Source organism: Wyeomyia smithii, chromosome 1, assembly GCF_029784165.1.
Source record: "Wyeomyia smithii strain HCP4-BCI-WySm-NY-G18 chromosome 1, ASM2978416v1, whole genome shotgun sequence".
NCBI classification, from domain to species: Eukaryota; Metazoa; Arthropoda; class Insecta; order Diptera; family Culicidae; genus Wyeomyia; species Wyeomyia smithii.
Window position 1 is genome coordinate 9141210 of NC_073694.1, and position 16150 is coordinate 9157359.

The 16150-nt window shown below is 40.0% G+C and overlaps 1 long non-coding RNA gene across 2 annotated transcripts; it reads left to right on the top strand.

Moving 5' to 3' along the window:
- The first annotated feature begins 1395 nt into the window (after nucleotides 1–1395).
- LOC129719110 (uncharacterized) lies at nucleotides 1396–2332 on the top strand. 2 transcript variants are annotated; one of them, XR_008727129.1, is made up of 3 exons: nucleotides 1396–1505; nucleotides 1601–1927; nucleotides 1989–2332. It is a non-coding gene; the product is annotated as an uncharacterized LOC129719110 (long non-coding RNA). The 2 variants fall into 2 exon arrangements; XR_008727128.1 differs by having other exon boundaries at nucleotides 1415–1535.
- Nucleotides 2333–16150: the final 13818 nt, after the last annotated feature.

A 16150-nucleotide genomic window follows, 5' to 3' on the forward strand; every position in this document is an offset into this window, starting at 1 on the left:
CTTCGGTTCCTGTGCGGAGCTCAGTCATGGCGCTGAAACCTCCGCTCATAGTCATTGTAATCGGATTGCATTAAGCAACGAAATTGAGACATCAGCTTTTTTTTTTCTTGACAAATGTTGTCGACCTGATATTTTCTAGCTTATTTTTGCTTTGAACCTACGGTATTTAACATGGGACGCATAAAGCGTATGAGTTATTGCAAAACACCGCCGGGTCTCTCCTGTAATTGGGCCAAACCTTGCCAACTGTGGCGGAATTTTCAACCGAGTCAAAGTCAGTTCTGCAGCAGCTCGCCGCATGGCGACCGTAAACATAAATTTGCATTCGCCTTTCCTCGTTTTTTTATTCGCACGGGTACGGGTCCTACGTTCGGTTAGAATGTTGTACCTAATGCTTCGGAAAAAAAACTCCTGAAAGGTATGAAGCCCTCTCCGATCGATTCGAGCGCCATTTATTACGGGCGCTCGTTCACCCCGTTCACGGGAGTGCGGAATTTCCGTTTCGTGATCGAATCTAGCCCCCAGCGCTCTCTGCTGCTGCTTGCTCGCTGCCTGCTGCGTGTCGAGGAAGTCGTCGATCGCAAAACCTGAAATTGAACTGTGGACAACAACAGTTTTTCGCCAGTGACAGCATCGCTGTTTTTATTTTGCTTCAAATTAAAGGAAACCCCATTCACACAGCCTGCTTAATCGCGAATCGGCGCATTAGCGTGTGTGCGCGAACGCGGGGGCGCCGGACTGCGCCACACGGCATTCCCATGCACACACTTCACTTCTAGAGAAAGAGAGCAGCAGCAGGTAGCCGATTACATTGTGATGGGTGGTGAGGGGGTTAATGGTAGCGCCCTGTAAGTGTGCTGCGGTGCCGAAGATATGTGGGTTTATTATTGCATAAATGATCGGAATTCGATACACTTTGTGCAGAACGCTGACAGCTGTTTCTCGTCTTAAGCCGCCCTTGAAGAAAACACTGCGCCTATGTTTGTACGTCTTTGTGTATGTATGTATGTGATTATTGCCCTAACCAAAAGCCAGTTCTGGCATTCCAGGCCAGCGCGAACGAAACCGGCAGTGTTTATGGGTGAAAAATTGCTTTTCAAATGTGGTGGAAGCATAAAATCGAATGCAATTCAAAGCGCTCGGGTGCGATTTATGCCCATTTTGCGCTGAAACTAAACGGTCCCATAGAAGCTCAGGGGAGTGGTTTTTGAGTCACACCGAGAGCCACTCTCGAGTTTCCTTTCAAGGTCACAGCAGCGATCGTGGTAGGCGATGGAATTTGCACTGTCACTTCCCTCTTCTGGGAGGCTGCGTGTGACGTTGGGCGTTCTTTGAAGGCTGCATGCTGCTGCAACGTGCAGCAGTAGGCGTTGGTAACCATGACTTCGCATGACGGGGAAAATTGCGGAAAATAAATAAACATCAGCGTGGTGGCAGTGCAGTTCAGTGTTCAGAATAATGATTGATTTGATTACAGCACTTTGAGGGAGCTTCGAGCGTTAAATGTGATTATACAAATCGATACGCGGACACAGGTTCTTTTTTGCTGCATAAATCGTTGACCATTAAGTGATCGCAAATTCCTTCGTTTTTCCTACAGCCAAAGTTCTGCAGCAGACCACTGAATGGAACAGTATCGAAGGTTGTCCGTCCAGAACCGCATTTAGCAGCAGTAGTAGCAGTAACCAACCAACCAGCATTGATTGCTGCAAGCTTGGCCGAGCTGGAATTTAGGAGTCGGAATGGGTTTCCGAATAACCCGTTCCGAGTGGAAGTGAAGGGTTTGCGTGAACAAGCGGAATTTTAATTAGATTGCCGTTCCTCTTCTATCCGATTCGTACTCCTATGGAAGAACAGACTTCAGGTCCATTTGGTATGATTTTTGCTGCTCCTTCTGAAAATCAACCAGTGCTAAAAACACCCTTAAGTAAGCCAGAGAAAGGCTCCTCCGGGTATTATACGTCACAAACGGCTGTGTGTCTTTTTAGGATTCTATATGACCGACCACCGAGTACGGTACGGAACGGACTTCCAAACCAGAGCAAATATAGACTCCAAGGCAGGACAAGGTCGCTCAAAGCTGGAAGTCGGCGGGAAAGAAAACGGATGATAATGTATGCATAATCATACCTCTTCGGATGGGTGAACGGAAGCAGTGAGGCGTACCGAGCGGACTTGTTTTTTGCTGATCTGCTGGTTTTGGCTGTCTGGCCAAATTTGGGTCACCTATCCAGTAGGCGGATGGATCACGGAATGGTGGTAGGTCAATGTTTTCATTCTGTTCGTGTTGACACTAATCTATTGACTTTACCGGAACTTTGCAGTGAGTGAAAAGCATCGATTATCGAAATTGGTAGAGTTATCAAGTTGTCAAAATTTTAAATGTTAAAAAAATTCGAAATTGTCAGCTTATACTATTTTAATTCGGGTTACTTAATTCGCACTTTTTCTGCTCTTAAGAGCCGTTTTTTTTTTGTTACCTTGCAGTTAGCTTTAGATGAGTTCTGACTCTCTTCGCCTGCCTGATATAAATTTGAAAAGTTTTTTTAACCTTCTCTGGCCTTCAGAAGCATTTTTCCGTCATTCTGAGCTCAATCTTGGGCTACTTTCTATGCAGAATTTTTATCAATTACTCACTCAATCTGGAATCATATAAATTTTATGACTTTGTGTCTTAAGAAGCGCTTTTTTTACTTTTTTCTGTTCAATTTGTGATCATATTGTTTTTTTTTTTTTTTTTTGGAGTTTGCGCTGTTATGTGTCAATTTGGGATAGTTTTTAGTTTTTGACCTTTTCGGATGTTCAAAGCAATTCCCAATTATTTAAATTTAATATTAAATTTGTTGCCTAATTTTAAGTTATTTTCTGTTATGACCTCAAACAACACTTTTCTTTCGCTTCCCGATCTTGAAAGTCGCTAAAAATTATGGAAACGCAATAAACCTTCAAAATATTTAGAGTTTTGAACAATCCCCAAAATCCTGTAAAAGGTTTAATTTCCGGAAATATCTCGCGAAATTTGAACGAATAGAATTGCATAAAATATGTGAAATCTAAAAAATCTTTCAATTGTTGTACGTTGTAGGATCTGGAATTTTGGATTCGTTCCTTCTAACTTAGGAGTTTGAGATTGGAGTTGGGAATCGGAACTTGCGATCCGGGGCTTGGAACTTCAGACTTAATATTAATGAGGCTTAAAATTTGGAACATTACTGGAACTTTGAGATTTTGTGTTTGTTTGAGAGCTAGGATCTTAAATTTTGGATTTGGTATTACTGGGCCCCTAACCTATTGAAGTTATGTAATATAACTCGGGGGAGGATTTTCGGCTATTCAGTCTATTTAGAGCAGCTAAACGATGTTTCGCTTCTACTATCCGACGTTTCGATGATTTATTTCATCTTTTTCAAGGATTGCATGTTGTGTTTGACTTACAGAGGCTATATCGTTTGTTGTTAATGTATGTATGCATGTAGTAATATTTGTCCTAATCTGTTTTGACGTTGGACTAACGTCTATATCGAAGTTAGGCACCTGAATTTGAAAATCTAGTAATTCAACCGGGGAAAACCAGGGAAAAGTGGTCAGGTTTTGAGCGCTTATATATCAGTCATTTCTTTTCAGAATTTCGAGGTTTTGGCATCAACCGATCAGAAATTCTTTTACGGTTGAATTTATGTAACAAAAATAACCTATTGTTCGAGATACACTATTGAAAAATTGAGAAATCACATCGATTGTCTAAATCATACCGAGCAACCAATCACCACCTCTCTTCACAAGCACAGTCGACACTAACGGATACAACCGATCTGACTTTGTAAACAGTCTCACAGCTTTCAACCAATAACGAGCTCGCTTTCGGTAGCTGCAACAGGTGTTTCAACACCGTTTTAAAATGCTTCTTTTATCATTACCACTGAACAGATTCTAAACACCGATGGCTTGATTGATAGGGGAAATATTGCGCAAGATTGTCATATAATAATTTAAATATGTTTTCGATACTAAACTAGTTAAAAGTTGTGTTAAAAGTCGTGCACATTCAACCAATCACAAGCTCGCTTCTTGTTTGCTCGCGGATGGATTTTGCTTTGGGCTATATAATAGCCTGTGTCGTCTCATAGCAGACATCAGTTAACAAGTGAAAGGCCACCAGGCCGGTCTTGTATAATCAGCAGCGGTGGCTGATTCCAGCGGCCAAACTGAGCTGCAGCAGAACCAGAGCGGTGGTATCAGGCAGCAGCGGCGGAGGTAGTGGGAAGCTGCATTTCTTCATTCAGTTCGGTGCTCCTTCGATCTGAGTTGGACCCCACCAGCGGTAATCCAATTCAGATATCGTTGGGTGAAAACGTTTGGTGTGTGTGCAGTGTGCACATATAGCGTATGTGCATCTGTATTGCTATGACATTTGCGATGATAGGGATGGCGCTGTTGCGTGTGTATGGCTAGCTATTGCGTGTGTAAGACACTAGCATGTGTAGCATATTATGGCTATTGCGTGTATATCTTCAGCGTGTGTACGGATAGTTATAGCTTGTGTGTGGACAGCTGCTGCGTGTGTAATGATTAGTTATAGCGTATGTATGGATAGTAATAGCACATGGTTGGATAGCTTATGCGTATGTATAGATAGTTGTATCGGATGTATGGAAAGGAATAGCGTGTGTATGGATAGCTATAGCTACAGCGTGTGTATGAATAGTTTTAACGCGTGTTTAGATAATTATAGCATGTGTGTGAATAACTATAGCGGGTGTTTATCGAAGATTATTATTGTCATTGAAAATATTAAAACGTCTTAACGAACACAGTTGTGAATTTGATTTTACAGCAGCGATTTTAACTTCTTCAGCCAGTCTTTATTCATCGAGGAAAAATTACTACCTATGAATGATCAACACTTATTTACTAGAAATTTGATTTAGATCAAAACGGGTTCTTTTGAGTATCATAAGTTATTGGTAAAAAGAGTTGCAAGTTTTCTCAATGAGCATTCATTAAATTTTCGTTTTTGTTTCTCGGTGCGCGGTTTTGATTTTGTTTCTCGCACACAGAGAAAGAAACAAACTTGTCGCTATCGTGAAAAATAACAAAACAATTAGAAATGCTCTAAATCACAACTGAGAAGTTAAGATATTTTCCTGTCACTCGCCCAAACCTTGATAACAACTACCGAAAAACGTGTGATTGAGCTCTTGCTATATTGAGTTATTGAACCAAACGTTTTTTTTTCCAAATACATGAAGTTATATGCTGGGCTGGAACTAACCTAGCATGAGTTTTATCGATTAAATGTCAAACAATTTTCAAATTTAAAATTTTCGGTTGAATCGTTCTGGGCTCCAATTTCAGATAGTTTCGTAAAGTTTGCTTTTTGCTTCGATAGGAAAATTTTACCAATTCGCTCAATTAAATGATTGTCTTGGTAGTGCAGCAAACAAAGGGTTGATTCGAATATGTATGAAATGACAGCGATTAAATAAAAGATATCCATTCTTTTGGTATATATTATTATTTATAACGTTTTAACGTCCCGCATCCAGAAATGCACTGTTAGATAAAATTGCAGCAAATACTAGAGTTGCAATTCTCTCTATTATTTGTTTTAATGGAATATAAGAATACCGTAGTCCAACGTCATGCGGTCGTGTCTTGAATACCACCCTCCTACTTTTTCTTACTAAAATGGCGTCAATTCTAACTATTGTCAAGATATATTATAAATTAAGCTTATTTGGATTATTATTTTAACACTACTCACTATAATTTGTTATAACTTTATTTTCGCTATGTCTGTTTAAACTATTTATTTGTTACCGGGCGAAAAAACGGGTCAGTACGGTTCAATTTGGCTTAAGCGTTCTATTTTAGCGTTGGTTTAAGGGCTATTCCCACTGCTTCCGTTCCGGGACCGGGCCGTGGCTGATCCGTGTGTCGTCCGGGCTCGTTTGAGATTGATTGCATGCGTTCTTATGAACGCATTCACACCGACGCGCCGTGCCCAGACCGGGGCAGCGTTGAGTTGCCGTCGTGCTGCCGCAGTGCGAGAGAAAAACTATCGCTGCCGACGATACTTTGTGTTGGCCGAAGAATGCACGGAAGGCACTCGGGTGGATGCGTGTATGTTGTAGTGACATATTTCGCGCGGAGTGAACTGCGGTATGAAAAAATGAGGAAGACGTTCTTTCACATACACACATCAACATTTCTCAGCCAGAGCGCAGCGCGGGCACGGTTCAAGCACGGCGCAGCATGAAAAGTCCCGGACGAGCCCGGTCCCTGAACGGAAGCAGTGGGAATAGCCCTTTATCGTTTGCTTTGCTATCTGTACACTGTGTTGGTGTGTGGCAACTATGTTAGCTGATTTGACGATTATGGATGAATGTATAACAGTTTTATTTAGCTGTGTTTTTAAGTGTGTGTATTACTCCTGCATATATCGAATTGAGTCCCTGTGTGTCTGTACGTTTGTTTATGCTGTTTTCGGTTGTCATAATATGGCATACTTCTAAGTAGCAATGGGCGATATTGTATCGGTATCGGAAATATCGATACTTTTGAGACGATATTTCGATTCTTTGGATCGATACACAAGCGTCCGATACTCGACCGTATCGATACTGAAAACCGCGATATTTGTATCGATATTCTTTTATGCATACGGACCAGCTAGCTGACATGTTACACGGGCTAACATCTCAATGTGTACACGAGATCACCGCCACTTTTGATACGCTATGTTATGCTGTCTGTCAGCGTCAGTGGAGCCCACACATCGTAGAACCGCTGCGATGTTGGCTGCGATATGGCGAAGCAAATCGGATGGTTGCCAGCTAGTTGATACGAGCTGGAACCACTGAAAAGCTGCCACTGTCAGTATAAGTATCGCACAAGTCTATTTGCACTAGCAAAACTTAAGCCTGTATTACACTCTTTGACCAAGCGTCAAATATTTGGCACTTTTTGACAGATAAAAATTTGGTCGAAGATAATTATTTGTCACTCTCCAATTTTAACATGAGGCAAACACGGGCAAACAACAACCATGATGTCAAATAAATTTGACCATCATGTCAGAAGGTCAAAAATTTGACCATTAGACAAAGAGTGTACTACAGGCTTTAGATGGAGAAATAGATAGAGAGAACGTTGTGAGCCAAACGAACTGTCGAAATCTGAGCCAAACGCAGCATAGGGCCAAATTCGAAATTTGTTTTACTTAAGCCACACATTTAAAGCCAAAAAGGAGTGCTCAATAATAACGTGTTCTCAAATACTTTCAAAAATAGGCATAGCTCTACGTTGCATTATTAAGGCACAAAACTTATATTGTTTCTCTGACAATTGATTAAAATATTGTTTGTTTACATTTATACTCAGCTTCATTTGTTTTTATTTCAATTAATTCTACTTTCTGCGTTAAAATGCATCCACAAACCCCTCAAACGAAATTCAACGTTATCAGAAATGATGTTTGGCTTCGATTTATTTGGGCTATAACCCAACGAGCGGGAGCCCAACTAAAACGTAGCCCAACTAAACATAGCCCAACGAGCGAAATTTGACTGTATTTTAAAAACAAATATAAGTTTTCTGGTTACACTGTTCAGATCGAATATTTGCGAGCGGAAACTAACTCATGCTTTCCGTCGACACAAGTTAGAGTACAAGTGAAAAAAAAATTGCAATATTTATTAGTTAGAAAAATTCAGCGATAGACTTCACTATCTTATTTTCGCTGACATATCTAACTTTTTTATGTCATCAACTTCCTCATCAATTAATATGGAAGTGTGTCAATGATTTATACAAATAAGACGGGAGCTTCACAGCCCATTGGGCCAGTGAATACAAATCTTGAAGATATAAGTTGTTTAATTCATTTGTTTGCCAAAGCTCAGAATTTCTGCATTACCTGTATGTATTTGTTTGTGAAGTCATTTGATTCATGCTGCTCTAGAGAATGCGGCTAGATACCAGAAAAACAACAAAAAGTCGGCACATCAAATTTTCATTGCTGGAAACCACCAAAATTTTGCTGATTTTTGGTGTGCTGTGCTTCCAGCAATCTGTTCAGCAAAATGAAATTTGCTAATTATTCAGTAATGCTCAATTGCATAAAAGTGACAGGTCATTTGCTGCATGTTCGGTAAAACAAAATACAACTTGCTGGTTGTCAGCTATGACAATTTGCTGTTCATTCAGCAAAGCATAAATCAATTTGCTGGTTAACCAGTTAATTCAAGGGAACCATGTTTCCGTCAGGCACCAGATTCCATCCGCCCATCGGATCATAGGCAAATTACTGTTGAACTAGAGATGTATGATTATCATTTCAACTTTTAAGTTCATCTAGCCCAACAAGGACTTTGCTATGGTCCCATATTCGCTATCAGGAGCTTAGCGATGATCCCGTACCAGCTGCACAGCGATTTGGCGCGTTTTACTAATGACAGCTTGACGTAATTTTTTGACATATCAATTCTTTTGCTGGATTCCAGCGACCATTCATTTACTGTTTTCTGTTCAGCAAATAGTTTTGCTGTATTTTCGCGAATCACTGAATCGAATACTGGTTTTCAGTAAATTCAGGGTGGCCACTCAATATCAATTTTCAATTTCCCGGTTTTCCCGTTGATATTTAGTGAAATTTCCCGGTGTTTTATTTTTAAAACATATGAGAAATAAATCAATTTTCACATGCTTATTTGTGGCTTGCAAAAATAGTGTTACAAAACTATGAAAAACATTCCTCCTTCATCGTGTTTAGCTGTTTGTCGACTTTAGCAAGTACCTTCATGGTGATCTGCTGCACAATTTTCGCCCTCTTTATCTCCAAATCGTTGACAATCCTTGCCTTCTCGCGCTTTTTTGCTTCCTTCTGCATCTTTCTCTGTCAACCTTCTCTCGAGCTTGCAGTGCTTCTGTATCAGGATGCCAATGAAATGCGTGGGATAAATTCAAGAGTTGAGGCATAGAGTTTTTGTCTTCTAGAAAAATGTCCTCAGGCAAAACTTCAAGCGGACTTTGGGAAGAAGAGCCTCAGAGTGACCAATGAAAAAAATGCACATGAAACTGTCTAGATGCATTATGCAAAATGCATGAAACGTTGAGATCTGTTATTTCAAAACAATTTTTTTTTTCGAAAAACTTCGATCCTGGGACTTTAAAATTTTCGAGCTGGGGTCAATGTAATGTATAAGAAATTTTCTCATGGTCCGTAAAATAAATTCAACTGACACTCTGAATAAACAATTTAAAAAAAAAAATAATTTAGCTACTGTTTGTTTTTGATATAGAAAAAATCTGAGAAATCTTTAACAAATAGCTCTTCAAGGTGGCGTCTTTCCCCAACAAAATCTAGTAGTCAAAAGGTCCAACACAGAATGAAAAATTTTTTTTTGCTGCTTGTAGCTCCGTTCCGGTCCGGTTCGAAATAAAATCGAGACTCGAAGTTTCCGGTCCTATTTGACTTTTGACCGGATTCTCCCCGATGCGATGTCGAACACTATTCACAAGAAGTTTCAATACGCCTCCCGCGACGCTGATAACTTTTTGACTTCTTTAAAATCTGACAATATATGTTACAGAACAGTAAATTTATCCACCTGATCAAGCCTGATTTTATTTGACGCAGATCTTGCTGCGAAGCCGCTGTCGACTTTAACTGAAACCAACAACCAGCTTTCCCCTATCCGGTAGAATCATGCCAGTTAGGTAAACATAAAAAAACAGGGTCTCATGTTGACATTTCCTCAGAAACTGTTGAACAAATAAAGCGGCAGACATGAAGGAGGATGATTTTCCCGGCGTGAAGCCTAATTTCCCGGTTTTCCCGTATTTTTTTCCCGGTGATTTAAAATTTCCGGCTTTTTCCCGCTTTTCCCGTTTTTCCGGTAAAGTGGCCATCCTGAGTAAATGTATTTATCAAAAATTTAAAAAATGATCTCAGCTATAGTATCGATATTTCTGGTATCGATACTTTTTTAACGATATTTTGAGTATCTCGATACTTTTGGTTCTTCGGGTATCGATACTGAAGTATCGATACTCTCCGTCGTATCGCCCAATGCTACTTCTAAGTACGGTAGTGACTGTTGTTTCCTATGTTTATCTAGGATTTTGGTGTGGTTCAAGTCGAACCGATGGTTTAACGTTATGCTGTGATTCATTAGTGCGGTTTTCTCCTTCAATGTGGCTATTTGTGTATCCGTGTAATCAGTGTCAGTGGTAGTGGCTGTTTTTGCTGCTAATAACTTGTCCAGTGCATTGTAGTGTGTTCTATGTCCACTAATTCTCGTTTTTAGTTTGTTTGTTGTCATTCCAATATAGCATGCTTCGCAGTTTATGCAAGGTATGCTGTAGATGACGTTGCTTTGGAAGTCGTTGGTAACGGGATCTTTAACTTTGGTGAAAAGTTCACCTACGGTATTTATGTTATGTGTTGCCAGTCGTATGTTGGGGTATTCTTTTTTCAGGTGCTTGTCTATTTTATGAGACAAGTTCGGTATGTATGTTATAGAGCGGTAAGTATTTTCCAGGTTTTGCGAGTTGTTCGGCAGCGGTTCAGCGATGTTATTGTGTTGTTGTTTCCGGTTTATAAGTCTGCGCCGTAGACCTTTCGGGTAGCTATTGAGATTGAGTTGTTTGTCGATGATTGCATTAATTTCTGCATCTTCCAGGTTTGTAGACAGGCGTTGTACTCTGTTGATGAAATTCGTTGCAACATTGATTTTTTGGTGCAACGGGTGTTGCGAATTGTAGTTGAGGAATCTTCCACTTGCGATAGGTTTCATGTACCATTCTGTTTTAATCTGTTGGTCGTCGGTTCGGATAAGGAGCATATCAAGAAATGGAATACGCTTATCTATTTCTAGCTCGTACGTAAACTGTATGTGCGGGCTAAACAAAATGACCTTGCCTCCAGGATATATTTTAATATCCTTGGACGTAACATCCCTATTCACGTCAATACCCAAAGACCTTGTTATGCACGACATAATCAACAACTGGAATTAAATTCATCAAAATACCAACATTAACTTGGATTTGTTCTTAGAAATAGTTGAATTTTGTATAGACTCGAGCTACTTCCGTTATAATAATCAGCACTACCAACAGATCTTCGGAACTGCCATGGGGAACCCTTTGTCCCCAGCGCTAGCCGACCTAGTAATGGAAAATCTACTGGATTCCGTACTACGAATACTAGATTTTAAACCACCATTCATTAGGAAATATGTGGACGATTTATTGATGTCGATCCCCCCTGACAAAATACAACAGGTTATGGACATTTTCAATAACCACAACCCGCACATACAGTTTACGTACGAGCTAGAAATAGATAAGCGTATTCCATTTCTTGATATGCTCCTTATCCGAACCGACGACCAACAGATTAAAACAGAATGGTACATGAAACCTATCGCAAGTGGAAGATTCCTCAACTACAATTCGCAACACCCGTTGCACCAAAAAATCAATGTTGCAACGAATTTCATCAACAGAGTACAACGCCTGTCTACAAACCTGGAAGATGCAGAAATTAATGCAATCATCGACAAACAACTCAATCTCAATAGCTACCCGAAAGGTCTACGGCGCAGACTTATAAACCGGAAACAACAACACAATAACATCGCTGAACCGCTGCCGAACAACTCGCAAAACCTGGAAAATACTTACCGCTCTATAACATACATACCGAACTTGTCTCATAAAATAGACAAGCACCTGAAAAAAGAATACCCCAACATACGACTGGCAACACATAACATAAATACCGTAGGTGAACTTTTCACCAAAGTTAAAGATCCCGTTACCAACGACTTCCAAAGCAACGTCATCTACAGCATACCTTGCATAAACTGCGAAGCATGCTATATTGGAATGACAACAAACAAACTAAAAACGAGAATTAGTGGACATAGAACACACTACAATGCACTGGACAAGTTATTAGCAGCAAAAACAGCCACCACCACTGACACTGATTACACGGATACACAAATAGCCACACTGAAGGAGAAAACCGCACTAATGAATCACAGCATAACGTTAAACCATCGGTTCGACTTGAACCACAGCAAAATCCTAGATAAACATAAGAAACAACAGTCACTACCGTACTTAGAAGAATGCCATATTATGACAACCGAAAACAGCATAAACAAACGTACAGACACACAGGGACTCAATTCGATATATGCAGGAGTAGTACACACACTTAAAAACACAGCTAAATAAAACTGTTATACATTCATCCATAATCGTCAAATCAGCTAACATAGTTGCCACACACCAACACAGTGTACAGATAGCAAAGCAAACGATAAACCAACGCTAAAATAGAACGCTTAAGCCAAATTGAACCGTACTGACCCGATAGTTTGAACAGACATAGCGAAAATAAAGTTATAACAAATTATAGTGAGTAGTGTTAAAATAATAATCCAAATAAGCTCAATTTATAATATATCTTGACAATAGTTAGAATTGACGCCATTTTAGTAAGGGAAACAGATTAGGACAAATATTACTACATGCATACATACATTAACAACAAACGATATAGCCTCTGTAAGTCAAACACAACATGCAATTTATGTATAGATAACAAAAATTTTATGTAAAACATTCCAGAATCCTTGAAAAAGATGAAATAAATCATCGAGACGTCGGATAGTAGAAGCGAAACATCGTTTAGCTGCTCTAAATAGACTGAATAGCCGAAAATCCTCCCCCGAGTTGTACGTCACAGTCGATAAGTATCCACATAAAGTTATGTAATATAGGGTAATGGGGGTATTTTGGCCAGCTTTGGGAAGTGTTCGCTTAGTTCATTAAAAACAAACACAATTTTTCAACATAAATATCGACTCTATTATACCATTGTTAAAAACTAAGTGTCTATTTTAATATACACCGTTCAACAATGCAATATATTGATAAATATCCTAGAAATATCAAAATTTCTACGAAGTACTAGAAACATATTTTGGTCCACCAAATTTTTACTTTGGCCCACCTTTATATCTAGAGACGTGTATGGAAATACTTCGGACTAATTATATTTAGGATCATCATCGGTATTTTTAGAGCAAAAATAGTGGGTTTGAGGATAACATCCTTCTGCTCTGAATTTTTGTAAATTTTAGGCATTTAAAAATGAAATGATTTGGATTATGGCGCTTTGACAGGCATTCTCATCCAATTTTATATCGTTAAATGTGATAAATTAAGAATTAAATACCTGTAAATTGTCACAAGCTGCTTCTTTGTTCACGTGCAACGGCTGAACGGTGAACTAAGAGATGTCAAAACTTGGCATGGCCAAAACATGTTCACTCCAGAAAGAGGGAAACATATTTCGGCCATGCGTTTAACTACTTTTTCAACTTTTTCCAACATGTTAGAGTATACAAACTGTTTCTATGACATTTTATTGATGTTACTACAACAACGAATTGTTTCAAAAGCATACATATTTTTTACAATAGCTTCCGGACGTTGACTTGTATATTACCAATTCCTCTTGACTTTGGGTTGACTCAGCCATGACTTTGAATGTGTATGAACTAATTCCAAAATAACACTACCTAGAGTCAGTTTTTCGCCGAAAATTTTAGTGTAGTATGATTCTTAGATGTGTTATTCGATGTTGCATGCAAAGTTTTCTAATATTTATTGAAATTATCAGATAAAATGCGTAAAATGTCACCGGGTGGGCCAAAATATGCATGTGGGCCAAAATACCCCCGTTACCCTAATTGTTCGGATGGGAACCAGATTTTTGTAGCAGCCTACTAGTTTCCGGTTACGTTCAAACTAACAATTTATTACCATATAAAAACATAAATCCAACTAACAGGAAGTGGTTCCCCTTTGTTCATCCCGTCCGTATTGTCAACGGTTACTTGCCCTATCTATTCATTCAAGGTAAGTTTTATGGTTAAGTATTTCAGGTAATTTGTTTCCTATTTATGAATCGTAAAGATATTAATTTGTGAATAACAACTCGGACGGACGGAAGGAGAAATGCGGTCAGAACGGATGTTCTATTTGTGATCAGGATGACAGACGTGTTGTGAAAAGCCTTTACGCGGAATCTCAATGGTTCGAGTTCAAAAAGTTGAAGCTGTCCAAGTCTTTCGTTTAGAGAGCCAAGGACCGGGAGGGACTGCATACGTGCAAAGTGCAGAAGGCTCCAAATCATGAACGGTAAAATATGGCCTGGAAACTGTACTGTACACCCAGATGCTGATGAAGCTTTATTGTCTCATCATGGATGATGAGACTTACGTCAAGGCTCAGGATCACGAACTCCAAGCAGTTCCAGGGCCGAGTGGAGTCAAACCAGTAATTCCTTAAAGTGCCTAAGGAACTCTGGGAAGATCCATGAGAAAACGAGCCCACATGGAACCGTCCACCCCCTGGATCTAAGGCGAATTCGGGTACTAGTCGTAGATGCATCCTCTATCCCAAAACAAAACAAGAAGGGATTCCGACTCTCCCAAACGTCCAAACCGAGCGGAGAAAAATCATTGCGCTGCAGAACATTGAAGTTCTGCAGATAAACCTCCACCACGCGAAGGCAGCATCCAGCGGGCTTTCTAGGAGGTTTTTCAAAGAATTGGTGGACCTGGCACTTATCCAAGAGCCTTAAGCCCACAAAGGTAGAATACTTGGTATTCAAACAACTAAGTGTAAGTTATTCTACGATGACAAGCACGACTCTCCAAGGGCTGCTGTATTAGCTAACAAAAATATTAAATTACAGAGTTCATCACACGAGACCTCGTCGCGATCAGGGTTGAGGTGCCCACCGCCAGAGGATGTTGCGAAATCATTATTGCTTCGGCATACTTTCCTGAGGCTCCCACTCAATAGATTGCGGCGTTCGTCAAATACTGCAGAGAAACCAACAGGAGTTTCATCATTGGTTGCGATGCCAACGCTCATCACACACTCTGGGGTAGTAGAAACATCAACAATCGAGATGAGTGTCTTTTAGAATTTTTCTCGTCAAATAACATTGATATTCTCAATAAAGGAAATGAACCCACGTGCATAAATGCTGTCAGACAAGAAGTCTAAGACCCGACCTTGTGTAGTTCAGCAATTTCGGAGAAAATTCAGAACTGGCATGTGTCGGTCAAAGCTTGTATGTCTTACCATAGACACATTTATTTCGAGTGGGAGGGTGGTCTATCGAACCAGGTCACGTATAGAGAACCGAGGAAAACCAACTGGGATCGATATGCGCAGAAACTCACATCGGAAAACATGTTTACAAAAATTAGATCGATTCAGCAACTAATGTCAACCTCAAAAGCAATATGCGAAGCGATAATCTCCATCTACAACAACAACTGTCCTTCAAAAATGTCACTTCCACCAGGAATGTTCCTGAAGCAGCTTCGTAAAACATCATGAAAACTGTTCAACAGAGTAAAAATCTCGTAGGATTGGACTCCGTTTAGGAGAGCCCCAACCGAATACAACAATGAACTAAGGAGATCTAAGCGAAAATCCTGGGTTCACACTTGCGAAAGTATTAAATGCTCCCCAATTGTGACGAGACTTCAGAAGACGCTCGCAAAAGACCACTCGAACGGACTAGGGAATCTTGGAAAGATGACGGCTCGTACACAAAAACGTCTCTGAAGCTTTAGCCTTAATGATGGAAACTCATTTTCCGGGTTCCACTTCTGAAAACTGTATAACCAACCCAGCCTGTGACATAAGATGTTCTCGAGTGATCACTCCAAGGTCTGATAGAACAAAAGAGGTTGCGAACAGAGTTGCTGAAAACCTTCCGCATGGAGACTAGTAAAGGTAGTCTTCACACCAAATAAATATCCACTATCTGAGTTCCAGTTTGCTTATCAAGCAGGAAAATCAACAATTACAGCGTTACACTCGCTTGTGACCAAAGTAGAACAATCCCTCGACATTGAAGGGGCCTTCGTTAATGCTTCATATTTATCGATTACACAAGCCATGAAAAAGCGAAACTTCGATAGTTGCATAGTTGAATGGATCCATAGCATGCTCACAAACAGACAAAGAATCTCAGAGGTTGTCCGCAAGAAGGGGGGGTTCTCTCTCGACTTGACGACCTTCTAAGGAGCCTCGAGGCAGA